Genomic DNA, 21,214 nt, shown 5'->3' with positions numbered 1-21,214 from the left:
CACATGCAACATCAGAATCATCCTGGACTCCAAACTCAAAGTAGACCGCCAGATCAATTCCAGCCCATCCTCCTTCTTCCACACCCTATGCCTCCTACACAAGACCTTCAAATGGATCCCCCTCAAACACAGGAATACCATCACTTACACCCTCATCACCAGCAGACTTGACTACAGCAACGCATTCTACACCGGAATATACAAAAACCTCACCCACAAGCTACAAAGCATGCAGAACGCTGCAGCAAGACTGGTCCTAACCTGCCAAGACACTGCCACATCTCCCAGCAACTGCGCACACTTCACTGGCTCCCCATTGAGGCTAGAATCACCTTCAAGATTCTCACCCACGCACACAAAGCCCTACACAACACCAGACCAGCATACCTAAACAGCTGACTCGAATGCCACGCACTCCAAAAGATCCTATGATCAGCCCAGCTCTCCTATGCCGTGGTTCGCTGCACCAGGAAGTCCAGATCGGAAGGCTGCTCCTTCTCCTTCCTTGCGGACAGAGCCTGGAAAGCCCTACTGCTCCACCTCAGACAGACAACATCACTCCCCATCTTTACAAGAAACCTCAAAACATGGCTCTTCGACAGACCTCCTCCCTGATGGACTGGAACCTGCACTTCCCCTCCTCTCTAGCACCTAGATGCCCTTATGGATGAGTAGTCGCGCTCAACAAACCCATGATTGATTGATTGGTGTACATGTAGCAATAATACTCCTTAAATACTTAGAAATTACAGGATTAGACATTTTAAAGGTTCAAATAAGAATCCTTATCATAGATGACAAAATGCCTCTGCACAACTTGTGAGAAACTTCAATCTGGTATCACACAACTAAAATCAGGAATATACCTTTAGAGTGGATTTTGAAGTATCTCTCAATTATGAGCTTTATTTCATGAATGCTATCATTCTGTCTCAAGCACTTATACTACACATTTCAATGTCTCTTCTTTCACCGGTCTGCTTTGCTGCGTGTCTCTGCTGTTCTATTCTTCCTTCATAAAGTATCTCAGTGTTTGTCTGCTTCCTACACTATCTCTAACTGCCTGAAATGCCCCTTTGCTTTCAGTGGTGTAGCAAGACACTCTATGCTAATGCAACATAAATAAAGAGCATCTATCCCAGAGGTGCAGAGTGTGACTAACAACCCTGGCCTCGATGTCACTGCTCTTGCTGCACTATTGATAACTGCACTCCTGTCACTTTTGCTATCCTCCTTTGCTGCACCCTTCGCTCCACACAATCTTTCCCAGGGTAATCTCGGCTGCTCAGCTAACCTTTCTTTCTAGAGTCTCTCTATTACCTTCTAACCTTCCTCTTTACAATTTGCCACTTGGAATCAATTTTGTTACCATTCCTCTCTACAGTTGCTCTTCTGCTATTCTTCCTGTATGCAGTGTGTCTCTCTGGAGTGCTTCCTAACGTTTTTCCCAGATTTCCTTCTCACTCTCTCTCTCTCCTACTTCCTTGAAGATCTTTTTCTCTGCCCTTTGATCTTTACTACTCATCTCCTGGTAGCACTTAATACCAATGGTGCTGGAAAGGTTTTTAAAGTGGGGGTGCCAATAATGGTATGTTAATTTTATATCAGGAAGTCATCAGAATTGTAAAAAAATCCAAGAGTTACTCAAAAATAAATGGGGCCATAGTGTGTCCTGGGGGTGCAACAGGCATGTGCTTTCTGCGTCCCCTTTTGTAATATTGATATCCCTGGAACACATATAGCGAGAGGGCATTCTCTCATTTGTATGGGAGGGTGGCCCGATGCAAATGAGCGAATCACTTTGCCTCTGTGCCTGGACCATTTTTTGGACACATGTGCAGAGGCAAATAATATCCTTACAAGGTGCACTGAAAGTTTGACATTACCTACCTCGTACATCTCCCTTGTCACATTAACCATGGAGCACCCAGTGATCCGGACACAGCATGCACCCAATCAAAAAGGTCCTCAACCAAGATGGTCGCCCGGCAGGAAGTACCTGCCACCTGAACTATAAGGGTGGGACCTATACAGGAAACATCCTGGGTTTTTCTCTGTGTTCCAGCTGTTCTATGTTACGAGGTGGTTTCGATAATCACGGCTAGGTATGTATATTATTATTTTTTCCTTTTTGTATTCATTTTCGGGCTCTGCTATAGCGTCCCCATTTTTGTACACCTCTGCTCGTCCTGGGCCGGATGTTTTGCTGGCTCCGCTCCTGCGCTGAGCGAGGGGAGCGGTTGCTTTCTTCTTTTTTACATGTCACCGCTGCTCCCCCGCTGAGCGCTGGGTGCAGCGTTATTCTTTTGTTTTGTTGTTTTGCTGCTGCTCCCACGCTGGGTGCCGGGTGCATCAGTATTATTTTTTAATTAGCTACTCCTTCGCTCGGTGCTGGGCGCAGCGGTATTCTTTTTTAATGAGCTGGTTCCTCACTCGGCGATGGGCGCAGCAGTATTCTTTTTTAAATGCTGATCCCTAGCTGGGCACTGGTCGGAGCGGTATTCCTTTTAAATTGCTGCTCCCTCACTGGGCGCTGGCCGCAGCAGTATTCCATTTGCCATTTTTTCCGCTTCCCCGCGCTGAGCGTCTGGGGTGTGGCTGTGGTGCCTCTTGATGTTCAGGTCTGGAGTGAGGCATGTGCTTACCTACACTCCTTGGCGCCTGCTTCTCCTGCTCCTGACGTCCTCATGGGGCAGTTTCTGTGACGGTTTGTAGGTTAGGGGGTGGGGCCGGTTGCTGGGCAACGGTGTTCCCTCTCTATTTAAGGTTTTACCCTCCTTCTTCTGGTTGTGTTTTGTTTCAGTATGGAGGATAAACACTCAGGAAAGCGTCCTCGCCGGTCTTCTGCCTCTGATTCTGATCCTGTAGCCCAGCGGCCAGTGGGTTTGGACCTTGATGTGCTCCAGTCCATGATTGATAAGGCTGTGTCTTCTACCTTGGAGGCTCGTGATGCACAGGTGCCTTTGCTATCTGCTGGTACTTCTCTGCCAGTCCCTGATTCTGATGGCTCGGATGATGAGCATGGCCGTTTTGTTAAGGGCGCTGAGTTGAAAGAGGTCCTTACACACTTTAAGGACAATTTGGCTTTCTCTTCTGTTGCTCCACTGGCTGAGGATGATGAATATTTCTCCCAGTACCTCTGTAGGGAGCCTGACACCCTTCCCGTTCACAAGGCTGTCAGGGGTCTTCTGTGTCGTGAGTGGGCTGATGTTGAAAAGGCTGGTTTCCCACGGTTTCTCACCAAGAAATATCCTGTCCAGGACTTTCTGTCTGAATTTACTCCTAGTGTTAAGGTGGATTCTCTCATGGTGAGTCCCGCATCCAGTGGATCTATCATTTCTGAGGACTCCTCGCCTAGTGACCCAGTGGATAAGAAGGTGGACGGTGCGGCTAGGCGGGCCTACTCCGCTGATAACTTTTCAATCCGGGCGGGGGCCTATGCCTCAAATGTTGTGCAGTCTTTGCTCCATGATTTCCAGGTCCTGTCTGTGGCCCTCCAGGAGGGGGAGGATGTTAATCCCTGTCTGTCCCTTATGGAACCGCAGGTTCGTTTGTTATCGGACATCTCTTTTGACTCTTTGTCTGCTGCTGCTGCCATTTCTAGCTCCATTATTTCTGCACACCGGAATATTTGGATGCGCTCCTGGAAGGTGGATGCTTCTCAGAAGGCCCTTCTTTCCCGTTTGCCCTTTGATGGTTCCAAGTTGTTTGGCTCTCGGCTTGAAGACCTCCTTAAGAAGTCTGTGGAGGATCGTAAGCTCCTGACTAATCTGCGGCCACCTCTGAGGGGGCGTGGTTTTGGTTACAGGCGTGCTTTTGGGAATACCCTGTCTGCTACGAGGGGTTCCTCCCAGCCCTTTTGCGGGTGGGGTAGTGGCCGTGGCACCCCCTTCTCTACCAAGTCCAGGCAACCACCAGCTGGCTCTGCCCTTCCCAATGCCTCTGCCAAGTCTTAAGTATCTCCAGGTGGGTGGCCGGATTGGTCTGCTCTCTTCCGCCTGGGCTCTCGACGTCACCAACCCCTGGGTTCTTCGCCTAGTGGTAGAAGGGTATTCTATTGTCTTCTCTTCTCCTCTGCCAAATCTTTTTGTCCCCACTCCCACTCCTCAGAATCCTCTGAGGTTGTTGGGTTTACGTCACAGGATACTAGAATCTTCTCTTGAAGGGTGCCATTGTGCCTTTTACCGTGCCAGAGGTGGGAGGGGGTTGCTACTCCCTGATGTTCCTGGTGCCGAAACCGTCTGGGGACTTTCACCTCATCTTGGACCTCAAGACCGTGAACCTCTATGTGCCTTACCAGAGGTTCAAAATGGTGAGTTTGCAGCGGATCCTGCCACTTGTCTCCTCTGGGGCCTTCCTAATCTCTCTGAACCTTTTGGATGCTTATTACCACATTCCTGTACATCCCCTCTCCCAGCGTTATTTGAGATTCTTTGCCCTGGGTCAACACTTCCAGTTTTGTGTACTTCCCTTTGGGTAGGCTTCTGCCCCTAGGGTTTTTTACCAAGATCCTGGCTTCCCTGGTGGGTCTTCTGCATGCTCAGGGGGTGCTGTTGTTTCCTTATCTGGATGATTGGTTAATCTCTTCCTTGTCTTTTCTTAAGGCCCTGGAGGATGTGGCACTGGTCCAGCTTTGCCTGGAGTCTCATGGGTTCCTGGTGAATGTCGGCAAGTCACACCTTGTCCCTACACATGAATTTCAGTTCATCGGTGCTCTCTTCAACACCAGGTGGGGGTTGGTGTTTCTGCCTCCAGATTGCCAGCTCTGTCTCCGGTCTCATCTGAACTCCCTCCTGTCGAGCTCTTCTGCCTCAGGACGGACCTGGTTGCACGTTCAGGGGGACATGTCTGCAGCTCTCTTCCTGGTCCCTTGGGCTCACAGACACCTCTACCATCTGGTGTATCACCTTCTGGAAAACAATGTTATCCTAGGCACTCAGATTTACTGAAACTTCTTCAGTTTTAAAGTTTTAAGGTAGGCACCTCAGACGCCGCACGTAGTCAAGAAACGTGCCTTTACGAATCAGTAATGAATATTGAGGTTAGTGACACTAGCCTCCAGACTGGGCACCAAGTTCACGACGAAAACAACGTTTTCTTTTTCAAGTTCATATATGTTTATTCAATTCATCGAATAGAATGAGGAAAAATTCTCTTCTGTATGATTACATGATCATCCTTGCTGACATAATCTCATTTTTATGTAGCAGTATTTGTTAGTACAATCATCCACTTCATTGTAACACCCAATGCATTTCGGGTCAACCAAGAAAATGACCCTTCGTCAGGGGTCTGCAAATGAAAATCAAACAGGACCAACGATCAAAAAACCTTAAAGAACTTCTCAACACTCCTTCCAAGGAGAAGATAATATGGAAGGGAATGTCTAAATGCTTCAATTGCATCCATTGCAATAATGTCATGTGTGGTAAAACTTTGATGCATCCAACCAAGGGTTTTCCTATAGAATTGCAACATTCAAGCACATGTGATACGGCTAACTGTGTTTATCTCATTAAGTGCCCATGTGGCAAAATATAAATTGGCCAAACTGAACGCAAGCTTAAAATCCGCATCAAGGAGCATAAGAGTAACATCAGACTAAACAATCCCAAATCATCTGTGGCAAATCATTGGAAAGAGAAGAATCACCAAATCTCACAACTTAAATTCATGGTGATCGAGGCAATCCAACAGCGCCCTGACATGGATCCTGTAAAACAGAGACTGAGAGCGGAGTTCTATTGGATAAAAAAACTGAACTCTACCCATCCATTGGGGTTGAACGATCGTATTGAACATTCTTGGGAATTATAATGGACTGATCTATAGCATTGGTTTTTGCTAAAATTCTGTACCCCATTTACACTGGTAATGTATGTTTTGATGATTGTAATTGATGACTTGCATTATGTTTGCATCGTATATCTAGTAACAATGCTCTTTACTTATGTGCATATTTTCGTTCTTTTTACCTTGTCGCCGTAACGTGATGATTTTTGGCATATCATTGGTTTATGGTTTATATTCACTGGTAGCGGGTGTATTGTTGTGAAGCCAGAGCACTCAGTTCATGTGACTGCGGAGCCGCAACAGGATTGGTTGTGGTCGCGATCATGTGACTGAGTCCTCACCCTATTAGAACTTTCGGTGTAACCATGTTGGCAAAACTTCAGAGTCCACGGAGGCGCGAACGCGTCCGAATTCTCGTAAGTAAATGTATTGTCGGTTAACCCAGATAGAGGGGGAGAGAGTTGCTCAGGCTAATGGGTTCACCATAGAGTGTACATGTTTATTAAGTGAAGTCATAATGTTGTGGATTTTACTTGGGCGACAGTGAGCACTTTCTTCAATCATCATGCACTTTTCCGTTGTGTTAAGCACATTTAGCAGCATTGAATTAGAGAGCATTGCATTGTTGTATATCGTATTTGGTCCTGTTTGATTTTCATTTGCAGACCCCTGACGAAGGGTCATTTTCTTGGTTGACCCGAAATGCATTTGGTGTTACAATGAAGTGGATGATTGTACTAACAAATACTGCTACATAAAAATTAGATTATGTCAGCAAGGATGATCATGTAATCATACAGAAGAGAATTTTTCCTCATTATATTCGATGAATTGAATAAACATATATGAACTTGAAAAAGAAAACATTGTTTTCGTCGTGAACTTGACGCCCAACCTGGAGGCTAGTGTCACTAACCTCAATATTCATTACTGTATCACCTTCTGGCCCACAGGGATCCGATGTCCCTGGACTACGAGGACTCTGTTCCTTTGGCTCCTGCCGTGTCTCTCCTGCTGCAGTGGTGGTTGGTGCTAGAAAACCTGGTGAGGGGTGTTCCCCTGGATCCTCCCCTTCCCTGTACCCTGAGCACTGATGCCAGACTTTGGGGTTGGGGGGCCACCCTTGGGTCTCTCTCTGCCCAGTTTGCATGGTCCCCCGCAGAGAGCTGGATGTCCTCGAACTGGAAAGAACTGGCTGCTATCTGCAAAGCTCTCATGCACTTTGCTCCTCACCTGAAAGGCTTATGGGTTCAGGTCAGGACAGACAATCAGGTGGCTCGTGCCTACTTGAACCATTTGTGGGGCACTCGCTCTCCCCTTTTGGCTTTCCTGGCGGATCAGATTGGGTCTTGGGCGGAGGACAATCTGCTGGGTCTGACGGCTGTCTATCTGCCGGGGAGGGAGATTGGCATGCGGATCAGCTGAGTCGCCTTCTTCCCTCTTCTGTCTCTCTGTCCCCTCTGGTTTTTCGGGAGCTGTCAGAGAGGTTTAGGATGCCCTGGTTGGATCTCTTTGTGTCCCCTCAGGATGCTCTTCTGCCGAGGTTCTGTGCACTTCTGCCTTGTGTGGGTGCATGTGGGGTGGATGCCCTGAGTTTCCCTTGGCCCCAGGGTCTTCTATATGCCTTTCCTCCTTTTCCCCTTCTCAGCAGGGTTCTGGCAAAGATCAGGTCGGAGAGGGTGTTGGTGCTTTTGTTGGCTCCCCTTTGGAATCGTCAGTCTTGGTATCCCCTCCTTCTACGTCTGGCGGTTGCTTCTCCTTGGCGGTTCCCGCTGTCATCTGCTCCTTTCTGCTTTCCTCACCTGTCTCGTCAGGCTCTCATCCAGTTTGCATTGGGGGTTTGGAAATTGAAAGGCGAAGGCTAATCTCCCTGGGGTGTTCCTCTGCTGTGGTGTTGTCTATCCAGAATTCTCGTAAAGGCAGTACCCTTATGATCTACGAGCGCCACTGGCAGAATTTCTCCGTATGGTGTTCTTCCCGAGGTTTTCTCCCTCATTCCTGTGAAGGGGGTTCTGTTCTTGAGTTCCTCTGGGATGGGTTTTTGCTTGGTCTGTCAGTCTCTACACTCCGCAGCCAGTGGTCCGCCATTACGGCTCTCCGAGGATCCTATCTCATTCCCTTTGAGGCCTTGGCTTCCCGCCTTCTGAGCAGTTTCTTTCTTGGTCGTTGCTGCTCCTGTCCCTCCCTGGGATCTTCCCTTGGACCCTCATGCCTTGCAGGATTCTCGCTTTGAGCCTCTGACTTCGGTCTCGCTGGAGTTTCTGACCCTGAAGGTTTGCTTTCTGGAGGCCATTACTTCTGGCCGTCGTTTGGGGGAACTTGGGGCTTTGCTTTGTCATCCTCCCTTCTTCCGTTTTTTTCCTGTCAAAGTGGTCCTCCGTCCTGACCCGGCTTTTCTTCCCAAGGTTCCCTCAGCTTTTCATTTGTCTCAGGACATTGTCCTGCCTGCCTTTTTTCCCTTCCCCTTCTACTGATGAGGAAATTCGGCTCCATTCCCTGGATTTGACCAGGGAACTGGTGATCTACTCGGAGCGCACTGCCTCCTTGCGCCAGGTGGATTTTTTGTTTGTTACCTTTGGTGTTGCCCGGCTGGGTCATTGCCCTACCACGGCCACACTTTCCCGTTGGGTGCGTTCCACTGTCTCCCTGGTCTACCGCCATTCAGGTGTGTCCCTTCCCCCGGTTGTTCAGGGTCGATCTACCCGGGGTTTGGCTCCCTCCTGGGCTTCATTCAAAGGGGCTTCCCCTAAGGATCTTTGTACTACGGCTACCTGGTCCTCCCCTCACAATTTTGTTTCCAATTTTCGGTTAAGGATGGGGGAGGTTTTTTCATGGGGATTTTGGTTCCGCTGTCCTTGCGGCTCTCCACTGATTGTGTTTCTTGTCTGCATTGATTAAAATGTGTATTTTTCTGGCATCTTGGTGTCTGTTCCTTGTTTGTCTTTTGCTTGGGTATACGCTCCATGGTTACTGTGATGAGGGAGATGGACGAGGTAGGTAAAGACTCAGTTACTTAACCGGTAATGCTCATTACTCCGAGTCATAGTCTCCCTCATCACAGTCTTCTTCCCTCACGCCCGCCCTTGCTGGTGGGGGGATGAACAATGGATTTTGCTTTATATTTTAGGATGTTTCCTGTATAAGTCCCACCCTTACAGGTCAGATGGCAGTACTTCCTGCCGGGCGACCATCTTGGGTGAGGACCTTTTTGAATGGGTGAATGCTGTGTCCGGATCACTGGGTGCTCCATGGTTACTGTCACGAGGGAGACTGACTCGGAGTCATAAACATTACCGGTAAGTAACCGAGTCATTAAAAGGTGCTGCACTTTCAATCCGCCTCCTAAAATCAGCCCTCTAGGGTGGGAAAGGGCCCCTACCGCCCTCCCCCCGCACTCCCACCAGACATCTCTCTATAGGATGCCACAGTCATTCATGGGATGCAGTGTACACTGTGAAACATAGAGTGGGATTAAAACAGCCTCTCTGTATTTCACTTGAATGAGCTGCCCTCAGAACAGTGCAAGTTGTTGGCTGCCCGGGGAGTAGCGCTTTCTTTCTAATATGGTGCCCATCCCTGATTGCATTTTTTAGTTACAAAAATATGCTTTATGTCTGCTTTTCTATTTGCTTGTATCTTTTGAAATAAATGTATCATTGATAAGAGGTATTTGAATGTTGCTGCATCTTATTAAATAATCAGATTTCTTACAGCCTTTACTTTCACTTCCTGGATCCTAGCAAGATAATCACCTTGGCCACTTTTTGAAAATCCTCCCACTTTGCAGTAAGAGAAATAAAAATACGCACCAGTTTCTGACTAATCATCGACTTATCAGAAGTCATAGCCCTACATTTGACCTTTGTCACTAAATTCACAGTGCATGTGACAGGATAAAGACAAAATGTAAAGGCATCTTTATTGCTCATCCGCCTTTTGAACTCCAGCATGGTTACTTGTGGGGGTGCTACAGCCCCCCAGTCCTATACTTCCAGCACCGATGCTCAAGACTGCACGCCACCATTCTCTCCCAAGCCTCTTCATGTATAGAGTCTCTCTTCCTCTTCGGTATAACTATCAACCGTACAGCAGGTGCATTGGTACCAGGGCTAAGGGGTTAGGAGGACCCCTGGACTCAATGTATACCTGTTATCTACTAACCAAGAGATGAGAGACCACTTTCACTGCTTGCATTAGGGCACTTGTTGCAATTGCTATGCCACTGCACCTCTCGTCTCCCTTTTGGTAGACTCTTTTTTGGCCTTCAATGCAAGTGGCCCAATCTCTTCCAATCCCCTTGCAAAGAACTGTTTGCACAGGAATTGGACTTATGTGTTTTGAGGTATTTAGCATATTCCTCGCTCTTTTCTCCAGGAACATTTTGGCAGGTAAAATCTGTCAAGTTTTACCCAGGAGAGAAGAACACGATGGGCCCGATTCACAGAATGAACTTAAGACTCAATCCTAAACTTACCACTATTTTGGTATTCACAGAATGCACTTACTACTTTTGGCATTCACAGAATGAACTTACTACTTTTGGTATTCACAGAAGTTAGGATTTTGTCTAAAGTCTGTCTTAAGTCTGTCTTAAGTCTGTGTTAAGTTTGTCTTAAGACAAACTTAAGACAAAATCCTAACTTTTGTGAATGCCAAAAGTAGTAAGTGCATTCTGTGAATACCAAAATAGTAGTAAGTTTAGGAATGAGATTTAAGGTAATTCTGTGAATCAGGTCCCTAGACTGGAGCAAGGAGAACATGCAGCAAGGTTAGTAACTATTTTGTTTACTTTGTTTGAATATCTATGTGCGAATATTGAGGTTCCGTGACAATTATAAGTGGTGCTTTCGACTCGCACGAATATGGTCGAGTCTGGTATCTATGAACCGTAAATGACGAGTTTAGTAAGTATGCGCAGTTTCGCTGTGCTAACTTAAACCGTTCGTTTGTTATGTGGGTTTCTCATCTGTACCCACGGGTTCCATCTTAGATACGGCATCCATTTTGTCTCTTGCCCTCAAGTAGCCAGCGAACGGACGCTGTCCGCTTCGCGACCCTGGGACTCCCAAGATATTTGCGGAAGACACATGTTCTTTGTAAGTGTCTTTATGACGAGGGGGATGCTACTGTAAGGCAGATGGCGCCGCACGAGGCTCATCTTGCCGCACGAGCTTATTGTCTCAGCCGTGCATCCCATTAGGCACGTCCCTTTGATGCCTGCGTCTCGTGTTTCCCGTTACCTCCCCTTTTACACCCTTTCCGATCTCCCCACTGTCTCCGTCTTCCTCTACACCTGTCCTTGTTCCTAATTCGATCTGTTTTATTGCTGATTGGAATTCGCTAATGGTGGGAAGATGGGTTTTTACAGTTGGGAACCGCCAAATGTTTCCGTACTTGTGTTCCGGACCTTATGTGTTTCAAAGTGACCAAAGCGACCCCTCTGGGGGATAACTGTGAGAACCGAGTTGTAAACTTTTGTGTACAATGTTATCCTATGGGTAAAAACTGTATAAAAGGAGCGATCCACAGAACCAATTTGAAGCAGTCTCCCCAAGTTGCACGCTGTGTACTTGTCGTGATCTCTGTGTTCCCTGCAGCAAATAAACCTTGAATCTTTGACGTCAGAGGAAGTGTCCCGTGTCTCTGTGACTTGTACGCCGGAGCAGGTTACCCACGAAGGTTTCAGGTGTTGTGCCCTGGCACCGCTGGGTCCGAAAGAACCCAGTCCTTCAGTTGGCGCCCAACGTGGGGCTGCATCAGTGGTACCGGTCCAAGCCCGACGATCGTGAGGAACTTCGTGTGAAATCTCCGAGGGAAGGTGCACTCCGCTTCATCGATCCTGTTGTCGAAATAAGTGGCCCGAAGACTTTTCCCGCGAAGATTCCCGCCTCCGGACGGCTGCGACGGACTGCTGCCCTGACTGTAGACCTGTTTTGGCGCCTGGCGTAGACCTTGGTATAGCGAGACGATTGACGGGCCTTCCTGGTGACGCCATCGATTTTTGAGTTAAGTATTTGTGGGTCGCTCCCATGGTTCTTGGTTGTTGACACTTTAGCGAGTGTTTTTGTTGTACACGCTGAGTGAGTGTTTTTGTCGGTGACACTTTGCTAGCGTACTTTGTTGTTGTATTATTTGACGACTGCAGCCGCCAAAAACCGAGGGTTTTGTTCTTTGCTGGGACTTGGTAAATCCCGTAACCCTTGAAGTTTGTGAAACTCTGCTAGTGTGCAAGATGCCTGGTCGCAGTACTTTGTTTAGTTGTTTCAGACCTTGTGGTGCGGATTCCCTGCTGGAGGACTCGTGTCCGATACCTCCGGTTGGAACTCCTACTTATGATCTATATAGCAAACATGGGCTAGGCCCGATTACCTTTAATGATTATTGGGTTAAATATACAAAGAAAGACGGCGACCTTCGTTGGCCACCTCACGGTAGCTTCGAGGCGTCCATCTTAGATAATCTAGAAATGAAGTTGTTCGAACGAAAATCAAGGCCGGCCATGTTTGATGCCTTTCGGTTGTGGCGCAAAGAAGCCCGACAGAAAGAAATCAGACAGAATAAACGTAGTCAGCGAGATAATGTTGCTACCATAGTGAAGAAAGCTGAGCAGTTCCAGCGTGATAAGGAGGATAAGGATAAGGAAGTGTTTGAAAGACTACAGCGTATGTCCATAGATAAATGTTATCCTGCTTTACCTACGGAGTCGGATAAGAAGGAAGAGGTAGTTGAGGATCCTTTAATGTCCTATCTTATGAAGTCGCCACCTCCGTACGTACAGGGTACCGCAGCTCCTGTGGTCCCTGCCGTACCTGTTCTTCCACCTATTGTTCCTCCGCCTGTTCCTCAACCTGCACCTGTTCTTCCGCCTGTTCCTGCTCCTTTGTCTGTTTCCATTCCTACTGCTCCTCCGCTTCCTCATACTCCTGCTCCCGCTACTGCTCCTGTTTTGTTAACCCCTGTTGTTGCTACTGTTTCTACCCCTTCTCTTGTTAGTCCTGTGTCTTATTCTTCTCCCTCTACTCGTAGTCGTAATTCCCCTCTTGCGGCCAGTTTCTTTCAGTCGCTCGGACCTGTTCATGGGTCTGCTAGCTCCGATGGTCCTCAGAGACGTAGTCAGCTTCCTGGAAATAGAGAACGCGTTGCGCTATATAATATGGCGATGGGTTGGATGGTAAACCCCCTTAGAAATCCACCACGTGTTGTCCTCGAAACGTTTTGTCAATTTAACATACCAACCCAGAGATACGTGTTTGATGAAATGTGTAAGTTCCTTCATGATCAGATAGCGGCCGATGCGCCTGACGAGGTGCTGACCGCCCTGTCTGAGCTTCGGCTTCAGTTCGCAACTGGACTGATAGTAGATACTAATGTCCGACGTGCTATCGAGCGGTTATTATCTTTTCGTCCCGCTCCGATACCTTATGCATTGTTTGTTGAGGATATTGAAAAACAACCAGATGAATCTGGTCAATATCCCATGCGAGAAGTTCCACCGGTTTGGATGCCAGGTAACCCTCAAGCTGCCCCTCCGGTTCCGCCGTACTTCCAGAGAGTATGGATACATCTCCCATGGAAAAGATCGGAAGTGTTACAGGTGAAGCAATCATTGCCTGACCCTCGCAAAAATCCTGCAGGGTATTACAAAGAATTATCGCAGCTTGTAGATGCTACGATTATGAATCTTGCCGATATCGACATGTTGTTTGGCAATGTCGTACCGCAACCGGTATGGGCTAAGATTCGCCAGCAAGATCACGCAAATGAATTAGGTGGTGATTGGGCGGCCATCTTGGCGGCAGATGCTTTACAAACTGGTGGAGCTAAACCTGAACAGTTGATTGCTGCCCTTCCCCAAAGAATTATTACGTTAATGAAAACTCTTATGCCAGCTATGAAGGTAAATTGGGACAAATTGTCAGCTTGCAAACAAAAGAAAGATGAGAGTGTTTCCGACTTCTTTACGAGGTTTGAGGAAGCATTCATTGACCATAGTGGTCAGGATATGGGTACCGAGGGTGGACAAAGGTTGTTTGTGGATAAATTTGTGTCGAATTTATTGCCCGACTTGAGCAATAAATTAAGAAATTCGGAAAGTGCATGGGCCGTTTCCACCTCAGCTCAGATATTGGCTACGGCACAATATTATGAGAATAGAGAGAAAGAAGAGACTGAACGTGCTGACAAGAAGACGAAAGAGTTGAAAACTAAAGTGTTGTTGCAACAAGCGTATCCTCCGCGGTCAAATCAGAACAATTCACAACAAAATCGATTGCAGTCGCAACCGAATCGGTCACAGTCGCGTAATGATTCCTCCTCCCAAAGATCATCGTTAGGGTACAATCAATGTGCTTATTGTAGACAGGAGGGACACATTAAATTTGATTGCCCCGTTTTGAATGAACGTAACAGTGGTAATTCATCTAAAGGAGGTCGTGGTGGTTCGCAACAGGCGTCACGTGGTAGAGGTCGTGGTGCTCAGAATGATCGCTCAGATAACTCATCTAATTCTAATAATTGTTTTGACCAACGTGGATCATCGCAAGGACGATCTGCGCAGTACAATGTAGACGATTATTACGTCGATCAGGGAACTGACGACAGTAATTACTAGGACAGCCAAAGACAAGGAGAGGGAGTGGTATCAGTTCCGGTTGATCAGAGAGGGCCTTACGTCGCAGTTGCTACATCGGGCGTCGTTGAGCCTTTTCTGTTGGACACTGGTGCAGCAAAAAGTTCTATCATGCATTCGAAACTCCCTGGCGCACCTTTGTCTGGCTTAACAAATGTTTCCGTTGGATTCTCTGGCGCCCCCGTTAGCAATCCAGTTTCTCGCCCTTTGCCCCTTCAAATTGGGCCACGTGAGCTCCAAGCTCCGTTGATTTTAACCACGGGTTGTGGTGAAAATCTATTGGGCCTGGATTTGCTTAAACGTCTGTATGCAACTTTGTACTGTTCTCCTGCGGGTGTAAAGCTTACGTTAGGAGAGAGGGTTGTCTCTCCCATGTACTTGTCTCTCGACAAGCTCCCACCGGAATTGGGTTCTCTTCCTGCGTCTTTGTGGGCGACGGGTCCAAATGACGTAGGCCTACTTGATATCTCCCCCTATGTTGTTCGGTTGAAATCTAATGTGCGATTGCCACGTATTCCCCAGTATCGTATCTCCCTTGATGGTGAACGAGCTTTGTTAGCGATCATTTATGATTTGATCGAGAAAGATGTTATTGAAGAGACGCGGGGAAACGTGTGCAATAGCCCTGTGCTGCCCATTCTTAAACGTACTGATCCTACAAAACCGCCTGTTTATCGCTTTGTTATCGATTTACGGGAGGTAAATAAAATTGTGGTTCCTCAATTCCCCGTTGTGCCTGACATCACGGCGCTACTGACTCTGATTCCAGCTACTGCTTCATGGTTTTCGGTGATTGATTTGAAAAATGCGTTTTTCAGCATCCCGATCGCCGAAGAGAGCAGGGACCTTTTCGGTTTCTCTCTCGGTGGACGTAGCTTCCGGTTCAAACGCGCTCCTCAGGGCTACTGTGAAAGTCCATCGATTTATAGTCAAGCCTTGAAGGGTCAACTGGATGCGTTTCGGTTGCCGGTCGGTGCGGCTTTGATCCAATACGTCGATGACTTATTGGTGGCTGCCGACACTCAGGACATTTGCAAAATTGCTACGGTGTCGTTGCTGCAACATCTCTGTGAGTTAAATCACAAGGTGTCACCTACTAAACTCCAATATTGTTGTCAAGAAGTCACCTATCTAGGTCACTTATTGTCAAAGGAGGGAAGGAGGTTGACCCCAGAAAGAATTGCAGCGATTGCACGAATGGCTGTGCCAAAAACCCAAAGAGATGTGCGTGCCTTTCTAGGTATCACGTCGTACTGTAGGCAGTGGATTCCTAATTTTTCATTGCTAGCGAAACCATTGGTGGCGCTTACGTGTAAGGATGTTACAACTCCTTTACCATGGACGGAAGAATGTCAGAAAAGTTTTTCTGAATTACGTGATTCATTGTGTTCGGCTCCTGTGTTGGGTACCCCTGACTACAGCAAGTCGTTTACACTATATGTTCACGAGAGGGAAGGTTGTGCTTTGAGTGTCTTAACGCAACCTTTCGGTGGTAAGCAACGCCCATGTGCATATTTTTCCTCGACCTTGGACCCAGTAGCTAGAGCATTGCCGAGTTGTTTACGAGCAACAGCGGCAGCTGCGGTCTCCATCCGACAATCAGCAGGATTGGTCATGGATAATATGCTTACGGTGATGGTTCCGCATGCAGTCGATACTCTTCTGAATCGTACGAAAACTCAGCACTTGACGAGTGCGAGGTTGTCTGGGTACGAATTGACGCTCTTGGCAAGCCATATTCAGATAAAACGTTGTAATGTCCTGAATCCGGCAACTTTGTTACCAATTAGCTCAGAGTCAGATGAAGTAGCAGAACATGACTGTTACTTGCGGACAGAAGAGGAAACGAAAGGTCGAGTGGACCTTAAAAACACCCCATTGGAAGATCCGGATGGCACTCTGTATGTGGATGGGTCATGTTTTAAGTTGCCGAATGGCGATGTGACTACTGCTTATGCTGTTGTAACGTTGAATACTGTTGTTGAAACTACAAGATTGAATCAGAATTCTGCTCAAGCTGCGGAATTGATTGCTCTCACTAGAGCATGTGTGTTAGCGAAAGGGAAACGTGTGAATGTGTACACTGATAGTCAATATGCGTTCGGTGTAGCGCATAGCTTTGGACGATTGTGGCGAGAGCGTGGGTTCTTGACGTCGCACGGTACGAAGATACAGCATGGCCAGCTTGTGAACGATCTTTTGGACGCATTGACTTTGCCTACACAAGTTGCGATTGTTAAATGTAGTGCGCATCGTAAAGTGACGGATGATGTTGGTCGTGGTAATGCGTTTGCGGATGAGATTGCTAAGGAGACTGCCCGGAACCTTAGCACTCGAATGTATGTGACGAGTTCGGTTAGGTGGCCTACAGAATCAAGTATGTGTGAAGATACTGTTGGCAGCGTGAAAGCAATTCAGAATGAGGCCACCGAGACTGAAAAGGCGAAGTGGAAAGAAAGTACGGGAAAGTTGGATGCAAGTGGTTGTTGGATTGATTTGTCAGATCAGAAAAGATGGTTGTTGCCTGACGCGTATGTATTGGCCGTTGTAACAATGGCACATGGGTTAGCACATATTAGTGCGAAAGGTATTTGTAAGTTGTTGTCGCCTGTGTGGAAGAATGATGGAATTACGAAATGTGCTGAACGTTTGGTGAAGAATTGTATGGTGTGCATAATGTACAATCCTGGCAAAGGAACCCCAACTCCCCCTGGCAGTTTTGCTCCTCCTTCGTATCCCTTTGAGGTGATTCAATTGGACTTCATCCATATGGAGCGATGCAATAACCTGAAATACGTTTTAGTTGTGGTTTGCGCATTCTCCCGATGGATCGAGGCCTATCCTCTCAGAGACAATACTGCTTTGTCTACTGCGAAAATCCTACTGAAGGAATACTTTCCTCGGTATGGAATGCCTAGAGTCGTGTGGTCAGATAACGGAAGTGAGTTTGTTGGAAGTGTGATGAAGAGTGTGTGTAAGGGCCTTGGAATAAATCAGAAATTCCACAGCGCCAATCATCCTCAGTCAGCTGGATTAGTTGAGGGGTATAACGGCACCCTTAAACTAAAACTAGCGAAGATTCAGGCTACGACTGGTCTTTCGTGGCCTGACGCTTTGCCCTTAGCATTACTGTCAACTAGGGCGACTGTACACTCCCGAATAGGGCTTAGTCCCTACGAAATAGTGTTCGGCCGTCCTGCGAATGTGTGGGGGGTTCCTAGGCCAGGAATATTCTCTGATCTTGAGTATCCAATGCTGATTGATTACTTACATGACTTGACTGCTAAACTGAGGTTAATTCACCAACAGGTTTACGACGCATTGCCGACGCAGACGGAGGGTCCGGGCCACCAGCTCCAGCCTGGAGACTGGGTGGTAACACGCAACTTTTCACGAAAGAACAATCTGGACCCCAGGTTTACCGGACCTTACCAGGTGCTCCTGGCCACGAGGACTGCCGTTCGTCTTGAGGGGCGGAAAAATTGGGTACATGCTACCCATTGTAAGCGAGTCCCTATTCCTTTGCCGGCAGACCCGTGGGTAAGGAAAGGCATTGCGTCATCAGAAACAGAAACATTGCCGGCGTTTGTGCCCTTCAACGACGCACAGCCTGTTGGAGAATCCTCAGCGCAGCAGACAGTTACTGTTGAACACTTGTCAGCAAAAGACTCGAGACCAGATCAATCAACTGATCAGCAGGACGCTGTCCCTTCAACAGATCCTTTGTTCGATGAACAGACACGTCCCGGGAAACATCGATATTCTTTGCGATCTCACACTAAGGACAAATAAAATATTTTTGCTTTGTTGAAACTGCCAACTGCATCATCCCCGTTTTCCCGAGATCAGTTTTGAACGTTCGTATCATTGTAATTTTTGTACATATATTGAGCTTCCTCCTTGTATCTTTTTACTCCCACAGCTGAGAGACATTGTGCTTATACATACATATTGTGTATTGAAGGCCGTAGGGCCGCGCGCGTACTTCCTTCTGGATAGTAGGTCTTGACGCTAGGTTAAAGGCCGTCGGTTCCTAGGAACTCCTAGGGATTGACTATTGCTACACAGAACGAAGTGCGTCAAGAAACGTTGCGGACGGTCGTAGGGAATGGCATTCTCGAAGCTGAATGATTTGGAAGGAGCTAAGGCGCATCGATTCAAGCTGCAGCAACTCAGTCGTACCAAATGTTTTATATTTCAATTGTTTATATTGTTTTTGACTGCTTCTGCATTATTGGCGGGTGGGGTGTACTATACGATGTCTTACTTCTTACCTGCTACACCTACTCCTACCCCTTACCCTAATCTCACCTCTACTGCATCTCCCCATTCCTTTCACATGTTACCGGAACACGAGCAGGCTAGACGTGTAGAATTCCGCAACAATTCCTTTATTCAGCTCCTTCACCAGCATCAGTTAGTGGTTAACACTACTAATTGTTGGGTGTGTGGGTTGATGCCACACACTACAGATAAGGGAATTCCATATCTAGTGTTACCGTATAGTTCCCAAGGGTCCGCTCGAGCATTCCAAACGATGTTTCGAAGCGCACTGGGTTTCCACCCCATTCGAGAACCACATTCCCCCTACTCTGGCCCTACCTCGTATCAGAAGCCTTTATCGATAGCAATAGAGGATATGGAGAGTGAGATCCATGACTATTCGCTTATCCCTGAGGAAGAGGTGCAAGCCTATAAGGTCCTAAGTAGAGGTGAATATAGCGTGTTCACTAGTGAAAAGCAGCTTAAAAGCTCGCCTCCAATATGGGTCGTACCCCACACTGGTAACTTTTGTATCATGGGTCGTGGCCGAAGATCGCAAGCCCGACTTGGAGCAAGTGGTTGCATTGAAAATTACATTTTGCCAATGTTCTCGTCCCCTGTGTTTCTGGCTGCCAAGGGTACATACTTTATCTGTTATGATCGTGCATACACATGGTTGCCCGCTGACTTCATGGGCACATGTTTTATTGCAAATCTGTTGCCTCCGACGTTCACTGTAGATGCCGATTATCATAAGACTAGAATTGTACGAGGCGTAATTAGCGAAGAAGACACTGCCGGTCAAGAGGCAGGAGACTTTTTCAAGGGTTTCCTCCCGTTTTGGGGACCTATGGTTAACAGTAGGAACCTGAGACAGTTGACTCGAGTGGTAGAATCGACAGCTAATATTACTGCCAGTGCCCTTGGTAATATTACCACAGAACTTCAGGCGGAGAGACTTATGACGTTACAAAACCGTGTGGTTTTAGATGTCATTTTAGCAGATCGCGGTGGGGTATGTAAGGTGATCCATTCGAGCTGCTGCATTTTCATTCCAGATAATGCTCCAACTGTCTATCAAGCCATCTCGAGGTTGCATAAGATCTCCGAATCCATACACGTGGATGTAGGGGATTGGACGCTGCTAGGATGGTTTTGGGGCCTGATGTCGACTTGGGGTTGGAAAATTCTGATGATCATCGGAGTTGTGGTAGTGTTCCTGTTCACGTGTTGCCTTTGTGTGCAGTGTGGTCCTGCCTTATGTGGCCCCTGTGCTACAACGTGTATGAGACAACCATCTGTTACCAAGGGGACTCGATTGGACAGAGCTATGCTACAACAACATCTCGAGGGTCTGATGAATATCGAGTATGATTCCGACTAGTGCTTGCCTACATGAGGGCAAAAGGAGCGTCTGAGGTTCCGTGACAATTATAAGTGGTGCTTTCGACTCGCACGAATATGGTCGAGTCTGGTATCTATGAACCGTAAATGACGAGTTTAGTAAGTATGCGCAGTTTCGCTGTGCTAACTTAAACCGTTCGTTTGTTATGTGGGTTTCTCATCTGTACCCACGGGTTCCATCTTAGATACGGCATCCATTTTGTCTCTTGCCCTCAAGTAGCCAGCGAACGGACGCTGTCCGCTTCGCGACCCTGGGACTCCCAAGATATTTGCGGAAGACACATGTTCTTTGTAAGTGTCTTTATGACGAGGGGGATGCTACTGTAAGGCAGATGGCGCCGCACGAGGCTCATCTTGCCGCACGAGCTTATTGTCTCAGCCGTGCATCCCATTAGGCACGTCCCTTTGATGCCTGCGTCTCGTGTTTCCCGTTACCTCCCCTTTTACACCCTTTCCGATCTCCCCACTGTCTCCGTCTTCCTCTACACCTGTCCTTGTTCCTAATTCGATCTGTTTTATTGCTGATTGGAATTCGCTAATGGTGGGAAGATGGGTTTTTACAGTTGGGAACCGCCAAATGTTTCCGTACTTGTGTTCCGGACCTTATGTGTTTCAAAGTGACCAAAGCGACCCCTCTGGGGGATAACTGTGAGAACCGAGTTGTAAACTTTTGTGTACAATGTTATCCTATGGGTAAAAACTGTATAAAAGGAGCGATCCACAGAACCAATTTGAAGCAGTCTCCCCAAGTTGCACGCTGTGTACTTGTCGTGATCTCTGTGTTCCCTGCAGCAAATAAACCTTGAATCTTTGACGTCAGAGGAAGTGTCCCGTGTCTCTGTGACTTGTACGCCGGAGCAGGTTACCCACGAAGGTTTCAGGTGTTGTGCCCTGGCACCGCTGGGTCCGAAAGAACCCAGTCCTTCAATATGCTCTAATTCGCCAGTATATTTTTGGATTTTTGCAAGATCTCTCAATTAAAATGTTTACTGTCCCAACACCTTATCTTTCCTACATGGAGATCTTCTAGGAAAACATGAATATGCAAGCATTTCATTTCTCACTATTGTGTCATTCCAGAATTAAAACAAAATATATGAAAAGTCCCCTCAGGTTGAATATTAC

General features: G+C 47.3%; 1 protein-coding gene across 2 annotated transcripts in view; it reads right to left on the bottom strand.

Moving 5' to 3' along the window:
- Positions 1–21,214, bottom strand: part of LOC147734871 (C-type lectin lectoxin-Enh4-like) — a 129,056-nt gene that overhangs the window by 94,964 nt on the left and 12,878 nt on the right. The window lies entirely within an intron of this gene.

The sequence above is a fragment of the Lissotriton vulgaris genome, chromosome 1_2, assembly GCF_964263255.1.
Source record: "Lissotriton vulgaris chromosome 1_2, aLisVul1.2, whole genome shotgun sequence".
Classification (NCBI taxonomy): Eukaryota; Metazoa; Chordata; class Amphibia; order Caudata; family Salamandridae; genus Lissotriton; species Lissotriton vulgaris.
This window is presented reverse-complemented; position numbering and strand designations above follow the sequence as displayed.